The following is a 17,984-nucleotide window of genomic DNA, read 5'->3' on the forward strand; positions in this document are numbered from 1 at the left end:
CTGTCGAACAGGTAAATATGATGAGTATTGTTGTTGCTATAATGATAGTTTGTTATTTATTTATTTATATATATAAGTGATGTAGGGTTTAAAAACAGAAGATGAAAATAAAGAATGGCACTAAGTTGAATCCTTTCTGTTCTCTGTGTAGGTCCCCACTTCCACACAGTTTATATTCCATGACACCAGAGGCTCCAGAACCTGAGAAGTACAGCTTTAAAGTACAAAACTATGTCTGCACAGACAATGCCCTGCTTTGCCCACAATCATCTCAAGCTTAAGGAAATTGACAAAGGGGAGGCAACATACAGTGGCATGTTCCCAGGCAAGCTCAGCTTGCATTAGGCACAGATTAAATTTGGCGCCAAATGCAAGCCTCTCTGTATGGTGAGATCCAATGCCTATCAAATGCACTAGATGGTCAATTTTAAGATTTACAGTGGTGCCTTGCAAGACGAAATTAATCCGTTCCGTGAGGCTCTTCGTATAGCAGTTTTTTCGTCTTGCGAAGCAAGCCCATTGACAGCTTAGTGGATTAGCGCTATTAGCGGTTTAGCGGCTTTTAGCGATCAGCTGTTAAGCGGCTTATCAGCGGATCAGCTGATAAGCGGCTTAGCGGCTTAGGAAAAGGGGGGGGGAAGGGGGGAAAACCCGCAGGAACTCGCAAGACATTTTCGTCTTGCGAAGCAAGCCCATAGGGAAATTCGTTTTGCGAAGCGCCTCCAAAACGGAAAACCCTTTTGTCTAGCGGGTTTTCTATCTTGCGAGGCGTTCGTCTTGCGGGGCACCACTGTATTGGTGCTGAAATTGTTCCATGATTAGAAGAGACACACACACAAAAGCCCTCGCTGCAAATCCCCCAAATAAACTAAGGTAATTTTACTTTTGACAGAAAGAGCCTGCTGAATTTCTGCTAGTATCTGTTTGGTCCTTAACATCTCAGAGAGAAGCTTTAATGGAATACAGTTTTTAAGGGTTCTTCCTTTGGTTTGCTTTTAAACATAGAAAAAGACGACGGCAGACAGACAAGAGACTCACTCAAATCTTCTTGTTCTTCTCTCAATTAAACTGATCCAATGAAGCCATTTGCTGAACACAATAATCTCAGCCCTCCAAATATCCTCTAGGTAAATGCCTCCCATTCCAACCATACCAGGGAATCTGTACCATCTGGTGAGCTACCCTCAGATGTCATCAAGCTGTTATACTGACCTCGGTGCTCTGGTTCTGACTTGCACTCTAGGCTCTGCAGCATAACCTGCAAATCTTGGGCAAGAACACATATAGCAGCTTTCCAGTGAAATTGAGAAGCTCTACTAGAAGTCCACATCAGTGTTCGAAACTCCCATTGTTCTAGGTGCATTTTGCAACAGAGAATTTCTTTAGCGTGAGCAGTTTCTGAGCTCTCGGCGCTACTACTGTGGCTAAGATTTCAGATTAAAGCTTCAGAGTGGAAAGAAAGGGGGACCTTTTTCTGCCTTCCCACTTCCAGCTACTAACTGAAGAATGGAGAAAAGATCCTCTTAAGAATATTAGGGGGGTGGGCAGCGGAAGGACTAGGCCATGTAAAAAATGAACATAATATTTTAGCTGCAGTTCATTCATTTTCAGCTTTGTATTCTTGTTATAAGAAAAGCACGCCTAGACATTCTGTTGTTGCGCCAACAACCTAGGTTTAAAGTGCCATTTACCGTATTTTTCGCTCTATAACACGCACCCGACCATAACACGCACATAGTTTTTAGAGGAGGAAAACAAGAAAAAAAATATTCTAAACGAAACAGTGGATGTATGATTTTTGTGGTTCATGCTGTGGCCACAGACATGTGATCTGACGGTGAGTTTGAGGTAGCCCAATGCAAAAATCCTGAGGATCCATGTGGATCCATGCTTTGTAACCACGTTTTAAGTGGGGAGGGAAGGAAAAGCACTCAAGGGACAATGAACACGCATGGGGTGGGTGGAGAAGGATGCTGTTAATAATGCAGAAGAGGGGTATAAGAGGAGAAGCAAGCAGGCTCTGCTTCTCTCCCTCCTCCCCGGCTTGCTGAAAAACTTTGCTGCTATTTAGACAGCTGAGTGGGGAGGAGAGAGGGACAGAGAGCCTGCTTGCTTTAAAGGAGCCAACCGGACAGGAGCCGCTTGCACTCATTTAAGCGGCTCCTCTCCTCTCCCGCTTTGCTCCTTTAAAGCAAGCAGGCTCTCTGACCCCCCCCCCTTTCCCCACTCAGTGGCTCTTCTCCCACTTTGCTGTTTCAAAGCGAGCCACGGAGGAGGGAAGGAAGGGGAACCATGGATCCTCTGCTCACGACTGCAGCAGATCCCCCCGCCATCCGTATGCATTCGCTCCATAACACGCACAGACATTTCCCCTTACTTTCTAGGAGGGAAAAAAGTGAGTGTTATGGTGCAAAAAATACAGTAGCTCCTAGCTTTCATATCTCAGTTTCTAATGCTGGTCCACATGGAGCCGCTGTGCCAATTTATGCTCATCTCTGCATGCCTGAATTCCTTTCCCAACATTTTCACTTCCAATCCTATGCTAAGGGCTGTTTCCAGATGCATGGCTCCTAGTACTAATAATCATGCTTCTTCCAATGCCACCTGCATTAAGAACTGCAAATGGCTTTCAACATGGTGGAGGATAAGGCACTTATTCTGTGCCTTCACCCTCCTATATTCCATCCACACCTGTGGAAGGGACACAGTTGCTATATAAGTGGAGAAGTCAAATTCACTTGAACAGTCATTTCAGGGAGAAACATTCCAAGAGATCCTTAAAAAATAAAAACAATTTATTTAGTGCAAAGTAGATATTCATTTATGCATGGCCGCCCATTATTATCCATGAAAGGCAAAAAAATAATACCCGCAACCCCCCCCAAAAAAAGTGCTTTAATGTTTCTTTCAGGCTGGAAGCGTCGATTGGAAGCGTTTAAAAGCACTACTTAAGAGCACAATTAAACAAAAATAAACAGGGTACCCTGCACAAAGGTTATAGTGAACATGTAGTGAGCTGTGAGCCTATCCTGTTCAACAGATCACTGCACACACCAAAACAACACCTCTTTAAAAAGATGTAGGGGCCCTTAGCATTACTCCTCTATCTGTGGAGATATTGTGCAGCACAACCATTCTTCGCAAACATAATAAAGAAAATCACACCATGGGCAGCAAGAAAAAAAATACGGAAGTTGCACTGGGAAAGACACAAATGGACAACATTGTGCGGAGCCCCCATACAAGGGGAGTGAGACATGGAGATCCCAGTCTAAAAAGACTGAAGCAATGACTGTCAATGGCATAAAATGCACTGGCAGATAACTCGGAGGAGGAGGAGGCAGCAACAGTATTCTCTTATATCATTTGGTGAGAGGGCTCTGCACAGAATGAATAAGCTTCTCTAAGAAGCAGAACATAAGGAACTCCGGGTAGCCTGGTCACCATCTCCACCAACGGTAGCCAGAGTGGTGCGCTCTCTCCAGAAGTTGTTGGACTCTCATTTGCATTATCCCTGACCACACAGGCTGGGGCTGGTGGGAGCTGGACGCCAACAACATCTTGAGAACATCACATTGTCTACCTCTGACCTACAACAACTTGTTGTGGCTCTCCAGGGTTTTAAACAGGAGGAATCCCCAGCCCAAGTCAGAGATGCCAGGCAATGAAACAGACTTTTTGCATGCAAGCCGTGTGTTCTACCACCAAGTCACAACCCTACCTCATTTCCTCCGTTTTTGTCACTCCCAAAGGCTTTCCAACTGCACTTCTTCCCCCTACCTCACACTGTTAAAGTGGTTTAAAGAAGGCAAACATAGACTTGCAGACTGGTGGGCTGTTATTATGGAAGAGTTGCAGATGCCAGAATCAAGGGTTTGGGAATTCCCCCCCCCCCTTCCCCTCTTTTTTCCAGTTCCATGCAGGGAGAGTAGAAAGGAGACATTCTTAGGCATCAGCCCCAGCTTTTCGATGTCTAGGATTTTTCCAAGCCTGGGAAGGAGTGGAATTACACAGCTTCTTACAAAGATGGAATTCTGCTCAATTCTGCTGCTTTACCGTCATCATACTGTAAAGTAAAGGTAAAGGTACCCCTGCCCGTACGGGCCAGTCTTGACAGACTCTGGGGTTGTACGCCCATCTCACTCAAGAGGCCAGGGGCCAGCGCTGTCCGGAGACACTTCCGGGTCACGTGGCCAGCGTGACATCGCTGCTCTGGCGAGCCAGAGCCGCACACGGAAACGCCGTTTACCTTCCCGCTGGTAAGCGGTCCCTATTTAGCTACTTGCACCCGGAGGTGCTTTCGAACTGCTAGGTTGGCAGGCGCTGGGACCGAGCAGCGGGAGCGCACCCCGCCGCAGGGATTCGAACCGCCGACCTTTCGATCGGCAAGTCCTAGGCGCTGAGGCTTTAACCCACAGCGCCACCTGCGTCCCCTCATACTGTAGGTGCAATTTATTCTGGCTGCAATGTTTTGGCAAAGGGAGGAAAGGATTGCCAACTAGGTCCAGGCACCATGCAAGCTTTGCAAGGCAGCTAACAGGAAGCTCATTCTATGGTACTTCTAGGTTTCCAAGCCTACAAACATTATCAATGCATGCCTGAACTAAGAGCTCCAAAGAGCTCAAGGAAAAAGGAAAAGACTTCTGCACGGACAAGGGTCCTGGTCTCATTTATGTTCTTAAGCATTTCTTGACTGATATTCTTCCCTTTTGTGTTTCGTCCCATCCTAAACTTGACTATTATTCAGCAAGGGCTGACCTCAGCCACTGTAAGCTTAGCAATACTTCATAGAATCACAGAGTTGAAAGGGATCTATTCCAACCTCCTTCAATGCAGGAATCTCAGCTAAAGCACCCATGACAGACAACCATCCAACCTCTGCTTTACAACCTCCAAGGAATGAGAGTCCACAACCTCCCGAGGGAGACTGTTCCACTTCAAGCCAGCTTGGCAATAACACAGAGGAGATGATTCTATGGAGGGAGGAACTTTGAAGGCTTTTGCGAATACTGACCCAGTACATGTGGAGTAGTAAACCATGATGGAATGAGCATGAACTAAGCGTCAGGCTAAGGCCTCCCCATTCCCCTTGAATTCAGTTTCAAAGAATCTCAGCTTCATGTTAGGTAATAACCAAGGATCTTGGTAAACAATGAACCATGGTTAACTGCTAAATAAACCAATTGGCTTGTTTGGCATCTAACCATTCCTGAAAGGAAGGGCCACGGCTCAGTAGTACAGCATCCGCTTTGCATGACGAATGCCCCACTTTCAATCCCTGGCATCCCCAGGTAGAGCTGGGAAAGATTCCAGCCTGAAATCCTGGAGAGCCACAGCCAATCAACATTGACATGGCTGGGTCAGGTCGACCAATGGTCTGATTCACTATAAGGCAAGTTCAGCTGGTACAATCGCACCATCCTGGTTTATTTTATAAGTAGTACCCCCTTGTGAGGTTCTAGACCTAGGCAGCACGACAAAAGTAACTTGCAGTATAGCAGAGCATGCATTCCATTTTGAGTGATGATGAATTTAGACATGTTTATATTTAATTCAAGATCCATTTTGAAGTTGGATTTATTTCAAAAGCCAGTTGGTTTAAATAAGATTATATTCTTCTATCCACCCAGGAGAAAGGACACGTAGTTTTACAGAATCCATTTTAATGGCAAAACTACACTTCAAAAATTAGCTTTGTAGCAGTTTAAAAGCAAATGGATAAGAACTTTGTTCTTAGCAGTAGTAATCTCCTCTCCAGTATACTAATCCACAGCTTTTGTAACTTGCTCACAATTTGTGTCTCCCCCCCACCCCCAGCTTGTTATAACTTGTTGCGGTGATAAGATAGGTTCCAGTCATAACTTTAAATTATGTTGCCAGCTCTCTCTAAAAACAGCCACATCACTTCCTCAGTCATAACAAACCAACAAGGTATTTTACATGTACAGAGGCTTTTCTCCATAAATACTCAAATCCACCACCAGCATTACATATGTATCTACTTAAATCAGGCAACTGCTTCTGCCATTTCCTATCTTATTCAGGAAGGAAGTTCCAACGCTTGTGGGGTCATAACTGTGGAGCTCTTGCTTCTAGCCATTACTATACAGTAACGATCCACTGTAATGAGAGGACGGTAAATTGTGCCTTCTGACTTGCCTTCAACTGGTAGGTTGGCTCAAACAGGGAAAGGTGAACTTGAAGGTATGAGTCCAAGGCTGAAAAGCTTAGAACCAGCACTTTGTATTTGCCCAGAAGCAAATTAGCAACCTGTGTAACTGGCCAGAGCAGGGGGGGAAATGTGAATGTACCCCAGCAACTGATAATATGTTTCAGAGTCTCCAGTGGTAGCCCCCAGAAGAGCGTATTGTAGTAATCAACCCTTGAACGTCTTGTCCAACTACTCTTCAGATCCTGGCGTGCTATTTTCACATAAGTTATGTTTCAGGGATCGTGTCTAAAACCAAAATCATGTACAGTGGTGCCTCGCAAGACGAAATTAATCCGTTCCGTGAGGCTCTTCGTATAGCGGTTTTTTCGTCTTGCGAAGCAAGCCCATTGACAGCTTAGCGGATTAGCGCTATTAGCGGTTTAGCGGCTTTTAGCGATCAGCTGTTAAGCGGCTTATCAGTGGATCAGCTGATAAGCGGCTTAGCGGCTTAGGAAAAGGGGGGGGAAGGGGGGGAAACCCGCAGGAACTCGCAAGACATTTCGTCTTGCGAAGCAAGCCCATAGGGAAATTTGTTTTGCGATGCGCCTCCAAAACGGAAAACCCTGTCGTCTAGCGGATTTTCCGTCTTGCGAGGCGCTCGTCTTGCGGGGCACCACTGTATAGTCAAAATACACTGGGTTCAATGGGATTCCCAAAGTCGCTTCTCCCAGAACCCTCTTGTGTGTATAGCTGGTAACTGTACAAGTTAAATGCACCGAAGTTGTGTGCTTACAGTAAGTACCCTTGCTCACGCAAGCCTCGGGTTACCCTAGCAAATGATATAGACAGAAGGTGTTTGACTTGACTGGATGTGCAGCAACAGGATAAATCTGAGGGTTCCAAGGGTTCCAAGGGATTGTGCAAAGACTGAGCTGCCCATAACATACGTCTGAGAACAGAGCAGAGTCAACGTCCTTCATGCGAAACAATGACCAAATTTTAACCAGTGAGCAAGTAGGATGCACTGCATTCCTATCTTCCACATACATGCACAGAAAAATGCTGTTTGGCAAAGCTCCAAGGCCTTGGGATCAGGGGAGGGAGGGAAGAGAGGGAATAGCTGCAATTCTTACACTTACTAGCCAACACCACAGTACAATAATACCCTGGACAATTGTGAGTTCAGCTATTCTTCAGAGACAAGCCAGAGGGCTGGCTCAATTCTATGCACCACTAAAAAGAACATTCACCCTCTATTAACATCATTTCTTTAGATGAACAAGAGAAAGGATGGAGGAATCAGTGTCCTCACTACTCCCGGATAAAAAGCACATGAATTTTAAAATCCACCTTGGGTCAGAACAGGATTCCAGCTCTATAAAACCAATCTCACCTCTATACTGGGGTGAGGGGGCGGGGAGCTTGAAAAGAGCAGTGTATGTGTGAGATCTCTGTGCTTTTTTTTGGTAGAACATAAGCTACTAAGAGTTGTTAGCAGGAATACGGCAGAGGAAGTTATGAGTAGTGAACATATTTCTCCAAGTGCCAGACGAGAACAGAAATTTCAGTGAGAACAGATGCCCATGTAGGTGGAGGGTTTCCCCCAACCTGCAGCCTATAAACATCCTATCCACTCTATGGGCTGCCTGAACAAGAGTTTCCTGTGCTTTTTTTCTGGCATTTTAAGACTAAACTGGCCGGTTCCTGTATTCGTCCCAAAGCTCCCCTAAGCAGCCTGACCAGGAAAATGCTGCATGCCTATTCAGCACACCTCCAGATCTCTCACTACTATTCTCAATGCCTCCTCCTCCCCCCCCCCAAAAAACCCCTGTTATTCCAAGGCGTGAGAGCTGGACCATAAAGAAGGCTGGTCGCCGAAGAATTGATGCTTTTGAATTCTGGTGCTGGAGGAGACTCTTGAGAGTCCCATGGACTGCAAGAAGATCAAACCTATCCATTCTTAAGGAAATCAGCCCTGAGTGCTCACTGGAAGGACAGATCCTGAAGCTGAGGCTCCAAGACTTTGGCCACCTCATGAGAAGAGAAGACTCCCTGGAAAAGACCCTGATGTTGGGAAAGATGGAGGGCACAAGGAGAAGGGGAAGACAGAGGACAAGATGGTTGAATAGTGTTCTTGAAGGTACCAGCATGAGTCTGACCAAACTGCGGGAGGCAGTGGAAGACAGGAGTGCCTGGCGTGCTCTGGTCCATGGGGTCACAAAGAGTCGGACACGACTAAACGACTAAACAAAAACAACAATTGCTCTTGGACCTGAAGGTTCTATATAGATGCTATAACTATACATCAATCTGATCTAGAAGGGCTGCTCTTACGTTTTTGAGTCTTCATTTCCTGTCCCCCCCCCCCAAAGTGTACTTTATATCAAAGACATGTTTCCATACAGTTGTATGTGTGGGTTCATTGGTGTATATTTTTTAATAGCAGCAGCAGGGGCTCCCTGATTCATGCTTCGTTCCCAACAAAAATCAAGCACAGCATGGCCCTGATCCTAATGTTTCTTCCCCCTCCCCAGCTGCAGCTCCTATTTAAAAACCACACGCACATACACAAAGATGCATGTAGTCTGGTCCCAAGCATGCAGAGATGGGAGCGACATCACACCTCCCTAGACTTGTAACTGACACAGAATGATATTGCGCTCCATCCTGAAGGACCGCCATAATCTGAGGCTGGGGGAAAGAGGAGGAAGCAATTAAGAAAAATTCTAAACTGGAAACTGAAGTCTGCCTGGTGAAGCATAAAAGGTAAAGGTAAAGGTACCCCTGCCCGTGAGGGACGCAGGTGGCGCTGTGGGTTAAAGTACCTTTACCTTTACCCCTGCCCGTACGGGCCAGTCTTGACAGACTCTGGGGTTGTGCGCCCATCTCACTTAAGAGGCCAGGGGCCAGCGCTGTCCGGAGACACTTCCGGGTCACGTGGCCAGCGTGACATCGCTGCTCTGGCCAGAGCCAGAGCCAGAGCCAGAGCCAGAGCCAGAGCCAGAGCCAGAGCCAGAGCCGCACACGGAAACGCCGTTTACCTTCCCGCTGGTAAGCGGTTCCTATTTATCTACTTGCACCCGGAGGTGCTTTCGAACTGCTAGGTTGGCAGGCGCTGGGACCGAGCAGCGGGAGCGCACCCCGCCGCAGGGATTCGAACCGCCGACCTATCGATCGGCAAGCCCTAGGCGCTGAGGCTTTAACCCACAGCGCCACCTGCGTCCCTCCTGGTGAAGCATACTCCTATGTTTTGACATAACAAAACAAAATGGAAAAAAGATGTTATGAAGTACTTCAGGTTCCTGAAACAAAACCTCAAGGGAGCTAGCAATCTGGAAACCCAAACAGGCCTTCAACTTAAAGCTGCACATCACAGCGACCCGGTAACATTTTGTCTGTTATTTCTATTCAGTCTTCTGTTCACACATACAAAGAGACTGTGCAGCTGACGAAGAAAAACGCTTCGTTAACCTTCCACAGATTCAATAGCCCTATTGTTAAGTAGGAGGAATGAAAGGAGTTACTGATAGTGTGGAACTGAAGGAGGAACGACCCATTCCAACCTAGCAAATTAGTCTGAAGAGGGTATTTCTACACACATGCCAAAGTATGTTCATCAAAAGCTGTAGGCATCAGTAATCAGTACCAAGGCATCAGTAATCATACCAAGCAGAGACAGAGCACACTAACATTTATATCTTGCTACCCTGCTTTTCCAAACCTGTGTAATTATTATAATTATTGAGCAGAGGTTAGAGAAAGAACTGGGAGGAGTGTCTTTCTAGTCTTTCCTTGGGACCCCATGGAAAACGCTTCCAATTTGCTATACCTGGGTTAAGGTGCAGAGAATGAATGAGCCACAGCTGGGGCAGCCTGAGGATGCCCCATCTACCTTGGGTCTGCCCATGAAAAGCAAGCCTAGAGTGAGAGACTACAGTCGTACCTCTACTTACGTATCCCTCTGGATATGGAATCTTTGGGTGATTTCGCTGCACACATGCGCAGAAGCGTGCCTCTATTTATGTAATTTCTGGGGTGCGAACGGACCCCAGGAACGAATTAAGTTCATATCCGGAGAGTCCACTGTACTAAGGTGATGTCAGCAGGTTCCAGGAATTCTCCTCTTTGGGAGATTTTTATGGGTTGAGGCTGTGAGTTTGTCTAGGCCCTAAGCAAGAACCAGGATGGATGGGTGGAGTCCTGGGTGAAAGCCAGGAGCATGAAAGAGGAGGTGTCTTGGAATTGATAACTACTTTGTGATTGCTAGTAGTTTTGCATTAATGCAACATTTTACATGCAGCTGTGTTTTTGTAATATTTATTGTTCGAGTGGTCTGTTTGTCACTGCTGCTTTCATTGTCTGTACACCATTATATATACCGTATTTTTCGCACCATAGGACGCAGTTTTTCCGTCTTAAAAACTAAGTCTGTGCGTCCTATGGAGCGAATGCAGGGGGGGAGGCAAGCAGGAAAAGCCCCCAAGAGCCACACACAAGCTCTTGCGGGCTTTTCCCCAGGAGGGAGAAGAGACTGACGTGGCCAGTCAGTCCCTTCCCCCTCCTCTAGAAAAGCCTTGCGCAATCCTTCCAGTCGTGGGAGACTGCGCAAGGCTAAAGAGGAAGCCCGGGCAGCGAGCGCGATCCATCCCGCTCGCTGCGCGGGTTTCCTCTTTTGCCTAGCACGCCTCTCCAGCCGCAGGAGGCTGCACAAGGCTAAAGAAGCCAACTTTTAAAAAATCTCTCTATCTCTACCTTTTTCTTTTTTCGTCCTTTCTCCACCCCCTTATTTTCCTCTGGATCAGTGTTTTTATCTAGATTAACGTTTTAGTTTGGAGGGGGGGAATATTATAAAAAAGGAAACTTTGCAGCTTTTATTTTAGTATACAATAAAAACAGATTAAACAAAACACAAGAGAAGGAACTAGCATAGAAGAAGAAGAGAAAAGAGGGGGGATACAAAGCCATTTACCAGAGGTAGATCTTAACCCTTGCCTCACCTGGGAGCTTCTCTGGGCAGGAATTCCCTCGGCTTAAGTGGGGCGAGGGAAGAGTGGCAGGTAGGGGGGTACCTACCTAGACAGTGAAGCCACATGTCTCTCCAATGAAAATTGGGAGTGGGCATTGTGTGAAGTGGCTGTGGATCTCCTGCCGCAGAAGTGTAGGACTGTATAGAGTTGGGAGGGCCACCCGAGGGTCATCTAGCCCAGCCCCATCACAATGTAGGAATCACAGCTAAAGAACGCCAGGCAGATGGTCCCCCAACCACTGCTTAAAAGCCTCCAGTGTGGAGACCCCCAACAACTTCCGAGGTCACAGAATTGCAGGGTTGGAAGGGAACCCCAGGAGTCATCTAGTCCAGCCCCGGTGGACAGCGGGCACGATCCATCCCATTGTGCAAGGCTAAAGATGCTGCTCAAGGCTAAAGAGGAAGCACGCAGCCTGTCCATTGCTCTTTGGGGCTGGGGGGGGGAATAATATTTTTTCCCTTGATTTCCCCCTCTAAAAACTAGGTGCGTCCTGTGGTCCGGTGCGTCCAATAGAGCAAAAAATACGGTATATATATGTATATGTATAGGTATGTATATATATGTGTGTGTGTGTATCTATCTATCTATCTATCTATATATATATATATATAGATCTATCTATCTATCTATCTATATATATATACACGTGTATACACACACACACACACACACACACACACACACACACACACACACATATATCAGTCACATGTATATGCAGTTCTGGTAATACACGTGGACTGCATGGAAGAATTTTCCAAAAGAGGAAAAGGGTTACACATGAGCCAGACACAAGATTCTAAATTGGGTTAGGGTAGCTTTGAGACAGTGACAATCTACCAGGGGCATTTCAACTAGCCCAGCTCAATACTTAACATGCCACTCTCTGGCCCAGCTTTTCCCCAGAGGAGTTTTAAGCAGCTTCCATGTGATTTCTCAGGCATTCTTCCACCAATGCAGTGCTCGTGGATAGACCTGCGTGACTTTAGACAAAGCATCTATAAGCATAGCAGGAGCTGAGCTCTGCTCTAGCAAATCTTCTGCCTGCTTCAATGCGACTTGGAAGATTACTCTAGAAAGGATTTTGCCCTCAGCTACTTGGAAGTACTGTATGGTTAAATTTGCCTTTCTGTGTGGCTCAGTTCATGCATCACACAAGATCAGGACATGGAAAATGAGAAAAGGCTTCTCATCGAGACACATAAGGATGAAGAAAGTTCTATCAAGGGAACAGTGTTTTAATGCACTGAACCAGTCTCTCTCACCCACCTGCACACATTTGTTTCATAGGCAGTATGACTTTTTTTAAAAAAATGCTGCTCAGTTAATACACTTGCTCTACAGTTAATATATTTGCTCTAACCAAATCACATAAAATTTAACCAACGCCCCCCCCTCAAATATCATTCTTTATCCCACCAATTCTCCGTATGTTTTAAGAGTTTCTGTTTAAATGTGGGGGTTTTTAGGACAGTAATATTCAAGGTCAGAGAACAGCACCCATACAAGCTTGAGTTTAGGAAACAAATGATTCCATATTGTGAAGACTGGCTCATTGAAAAGATAAGGACTGCTACTGCTCTTCTGTACTTGCCATGCCAAAAGCAGGGTACTAAGTTTAGCATGTAACCTTATACCAGTAATGTATCATAAGGGTTTTATCTATGAAAATTACCTAGTCCCATGAGAATTCAGAACTACACACATTACTTTAATTTCCCCAACAAATTTACTAGCATTAGAACACTTAGAGGAAACTTACAAGTATTTTGCTTTTACATACCCTTCAAAGGAAGCCCACTTGTGGCACCAGATATAGTGGAGGTGCAAGGATGGGCTAAACAGAAGCAAAACTTTCATGTTCAATGCTCTACTACCAGTAAGAACTACAGGAATGTTTTTGGTTTCTAGACACAAACAAGAGTCGGTATACGCATTGGCTTCAGAAGACCAATTCAGCATCTTGCATGCTGTCCTTATCTTTACAATGGTGCAACCAGAATTGTTGGTAAATAAATAAACTGCCTGCCAACCTAGCAGTTCGAAAGCACCTCCGGGTGCAAGTAGATAAATAGGGACCGCTTACCAGCGGGAAGGTAAACGGCGTTTCCGTGTGCGGCTTTGGCTCTGGCTCTGGCCAGAGCAGCGATGTCACGCTGGCCACGTGACCCGGAAGTGTCTCCGGACAGCGCTGGCCCCTGGCCTCTTAAGTGAGATGGGCGCACAACCCCAGAGTCTGTCAAGACTGGCCCGTACGGGCAGGGGTACCTTTACCTTTACCTTTTAATGGCCAATACTCCAGTACAATTTGGCTCTAGAAACCAATCTTTGAGTTTTCCATTTAGAATTAAAGCTTCAGAAAGCCGAGAACCTTCATGAACATGTTGCTAAGTACTGCTTGGCTCCAAGGGACATTTCTTAGATAGACCATAGCAATTCCAAAGCAAATAGGAGTGCTAGCAGTTTTACAGTACAATCCTAACCATGTCTACTCGGAAATACATCCCAGTGAATTAAATGAGACTTACTCTGAAATTAGTGAGGTCAGGATTGCAACTTTAGTCACAATTTTGTACCAGAGCTCCAAAATAAATCTTAAGAGACATTTTCTTGGATCATCAAGTGTTGCACCAATAATTGCTTAAATTTAGTTTTGATATAATAGGAAGTAGGGCAAACCTGCCCTTTCAGTTTAAGTCATACCACATGTGCAATGAAAAAAGGAGATTTTACGCCTAGTTCTATTTTCATGACAAAGTCATGAAATTCTGCTGCTTAGGGGTGGGATGGAGGATGTGTTCAACCCTCCCAGGTCTGCCCAATTTAGAAACACACACAGAGGATTGTATTTTCTCAAGACTTCTGCATGCAGAAAGCGATTATGCTGAAAGCTAGCGGGTCACAGGAGACTCTAGCCCAGCCTTTTGCCTAATGTGCCAGCTTTCTACTTTGAAAGGACTTCTCATGCAAAGTCAGTGACAACACCATAGGGAGGTAGGATATCTTACACAGAGTGTCACTGGGATCAGACTGAGCCGCAGCACTTCCCACATGAAGGTAATATTTGAATGGCGGGGGTGGGGGGCACAGCTCCATGGCAGAGCACATGTTTTGTAAAGCCAAACATCCCTGTCTGTCTCTAGACAGAAAAGAGAATGCAGCAACAGGAAATAACTTTGCCTGAGATTCTGGAGAGTCACTGTCAGCAAGAGTCAACAATACCGGGATAAACAGACCTATGGTCTGGCCCAGTAGAAAACAGCTTCTTATGCTCACTGAGCTGTTGCATTCAAGGTGAGGAACCCAAAACTATACACTGCATTCTACTCATGGCCATGCAAACAATTATACAGCACCATTGTTATTAGCGTCAACCCTTTCCCTATTCATTTCTGCCTTTTTTCCCACTGCTACATCACTGCGCTTGAGACTGCAGAGACCTTTCCAATACAGTGGTATCTCGGGTTAAGTACTTAATTCGTTCCGGAGGTCCATTCTTAAACTTAAACTGTTCTTAACCTGAAGCACCACTTTAGCTAATGGGGCCTCCTGCTGATGCCGCGCTGCTGGAGCATGATTTCTGTTCTCATCCTGAAGCAAAGTTCTTAATCTGAGGTAATATTTCTGGGTTAGCGGAGTCTGTAACCTGAAGCGTATGTAACCTGAAGCGTATGTAACCCAAGGTACCACTGTATAACCAAGATCACTTTCACAAGTAATCACAAAAGCACACACAGAATTGGGATGAGTCATCACACAATATGTACTGTTCTGCCCATTTACAGTTAGATTTACTTTGCCATTCTGCTGGCTGGCCAACCAGTTAAGACAGTGCCCATTCTGAATAACTCCATTCCACTTGCAAATTTGGTTCCTTCACTGTTCATCCTTCAACTCCAAATCCCTCATCAAATTTAAATGCCACCAGTACTTGCACTTTTTACACATTGCATGAAATTCTGGAGTTTGTCACCTGCCGTTTCCATTTTAAAACTTTTCTTTAAAGTCATTTGGGGTGGTGGTGAAGAAGGTCTTCGGTTGGGATCAAAGATGAATCCCAGCTTTTAAGGACATTTTGCCATCCCCATCAGTCACCAGCAAGTCCAGGTCCTGCCTACAGCCATGTCAGAAGGATTTATATTGGCACACAACTGCTTAGTCATCTTCCCAGGGTCAAAACTATCAGAAATAAGCTGTGACTAGGCTCAAATCATTCTGCAAGCAACCCAGTGCTGCAGATAAACCTCCCAGGCATCTGGTAGAACGATTGTGAAAGGAAGGGGGAGTGGAAATCAAGCACCACAAATCTAAGGGGAGACATATTTCTCTACTAGTGACGCATGACAAGTTATAAAAGCTTCCTTCCTATATCCTGAGGTTAGGCTATAGCTAGGGGGAGAAAAAGAAATCAGCAATAGGTCTGAAGGGTCATCTCAATCCAGGGCACTGGAGACACTTTATCAATATAAATGAGGCAGCTATGAAAAACCCACTCAGTTGTTTGCTTGAAGAGACAGAGAGGAAACTTCTGTAGGAGAGTTTAATCTCCCCTGCTTTCAGCAGACATACGCCAATGAGCCAAATGATTTGCTTTCTGTCAAATGCTAGTAAAAATGTTTCAGCTTCTAATTTTTGTGGATTTGTTTGCAAAAACGGACAGACTTGTGAATCACTTCCTTCCCACTGCAAAATGCCAAATCCTTCTTAAAATCTAGCTCCACCCTGCTGTTTCCCTGCTTTTTTGAGCCTCCCCTTTCCATTGCTTCCCTGCTTCTGCTCCATCTCAGTTCTAGCCAGGACACACCAAATTCCTTAATGTAACGGCTGCAGCTGGTTTTCAACAGCTGCATGCAATTTTATTATACTGGGGCAATTTCCAGCGGCTCTGTTGCTGCAAACAAACAAACAAACAAAAATAAATCACACACACCCAAAAAGCAACCACTTCAAAGCTAACAAATTTATCATGACATAACTTTTGAGGACCACAGTCCACTTCATTGGATGCATGCCTGGAATGGACCCTAAATTACACTCATCTGTCTGTTCATGAAACTACAGTTATTTCACTTTAGAGCCTATGTATTATTGAAACAGCCTATCATGTCACGTTCTGCCTTCTCTACCCCTGTGATGTGCACTGCTACAGAACATCATCTCACTGTATGCTTGGAGTGAGGAAGTGAATGATGGGATGATAGACGGAAGTGACCTGATGTAAATTTAGCCCATCTCACTGCTCAGAGAAAGACCCCTCCTCATCCAAGCCTGTGCAATCTAGACCATGGTAAGTCAGAGAAACTGGTCCACAAAAGAAAACAGCTCTAACAATGGAAGCTGAGCATGGGTGGAGGAAAGTCATAATGGTACAACTATGAAAAATAGATAAGTATGTATAGTATGTGTTGCAAAGAATGATTAATGTTATTGAATGAAATACTGCAAAATAAAACAGAAAGAAAAATGGAAGAAAAAAAGAGTCAGGAAAGACAACCAAACTACACCGAAGGGAAAGTATGACACACAAACAACAAATGCCAGCCAAGCTGAAACAAGCAACACTTTCCAGGAAAGTTTTATGTATCAAGTTTTATGTATTTCCTTAAAACCAGGGCTGGATCAGTAACCCACAATCCCTTCTGATACTAAGGCTGCAATACTATCCCCACTTACCTAAGAGTAAGCCTCAGAGAATTCAAAAGGACTAACTTCTGACTAGACATTGATTTGGCAACTTCAGCCTGCAATCCTAAGCGTTATTATCTGGGAATAAGTCCCTCTGAATTCGATAGGGCTTACTTCTGAATATAGCACATTCTTTTGCATGCATATGTATAGAGGTAGCTAAGTTTGCTGAAGATACCAAATTATTCAGGATGGGAAAGACAAAAGAAGAAGTAATTCCAAAAGCATCTCTCCAAACTGGGTGAATGGGCACCAGAATGGCAAGTGCCATTCAGTGTAAGGAAGTGTTAACTGATTCCATTTGGGAGAAGAATCCCTAACTTCACATATACTGTACACTACTGAGGTCTGAACCTGTGGTGACTAACTAGAAAAAAGAAAGTTATTGGGGCTGCGGTGGATAGCTTGCTAATACCCAATGCAAGGCAGCTATGAAAAAGGTGAATTGCCTATTAGTGATTAGTAGAAAAGGGACTGAAAATATTACTTGGTATACTGTGTACAAAATGGTGTTTGCTACACCTTGAAAAGTATATTGTAGAGCTGGGGGAAAGTGCAGAAAAGTACAGCCAAAATGATCAATGGCTACAGCAACTCCCCTGTAAGGAAAGGTTAAAGGTTTGGGGCTGCTTAGCTTAGCAAAAAAAGATGTGTAAAGCGGGGAGATAAAGGTAAAGGGACCCCTGACCATTAGGTCCAGTTGTGACCGACTCTGGGATTGTGGCGCTCATCTCGCTTTATTGGCCGAGGGAGCCAGCGTACAGCTTCCAGGTCACGTGGCCAGCATGACTAAGCGGCTTCTGGCAAACCAGAGCAGAGCACGGAAAAGCTGTTTACCTTCCCGATGGAGCGGTACCTATTTATCTACTTGCACTTTGACGTGCTTTCAAACTGCTAGGTTGGCAGGAGCAGGGACCGAGCAATGGGAGCTCACCCCGTCGCAGGGATTCGAACCGCCGACCTTCTGATCGGCAAGTCCTAGGCTCTGTGGTTTAACCCACAGTGCCACTTGCGTCCCTAAAGTGGGGAGATAACAGAGGTGTATAAAATTAAACATGGTATAGAAAAAGTGGATAGGGAGGAGCTTATCTCTCCCCGTCTCTCTCTCAATACTAGAACCC

The 17,984-nt window shown here is 45.2% G+C and overlaps 1 protein-coding gene across 5 annotated transcripts in view; it reads right to left on the reverse strand.

Moving 5' to 3' along the window:
• Positions 1–17,984, reverse strand: part of KTN1 (kinectin 1) — a 106,045-nt gene that overhangs the window by 77,749 nt on the left and 10,312 nt on the right. Inside the window, exon 1 of one of the 5 annotated variants that reach the window (XM_079983303.1) lies at positions 15,156–15,269. The exons of the other annotated variants lie outside the window; for them this stretch is intronic. The gene's annotated coding sequence lies outside the window, so the exon portion shown is untranslated. Of the gene's footprint in view, positions 1–15,155; positions 15,270–17,984 lie in introns of those variants that run through there. 5 annotated transcript variants of the gene reach the window in all.

The sequence above is a fragment of the Podarcis cretensis genome, assembly GCF_951804945.1.
Source record: "Podarcis cretensis genome assembly, chromosome: 1".
In the NCBI taxonomy this organism is placed as follows: Eukaryota; Metazoa; Chordata; class Lepidosauria; order Squamata; family Lacertidae; genus Podarcis; species Podarcis cretensis.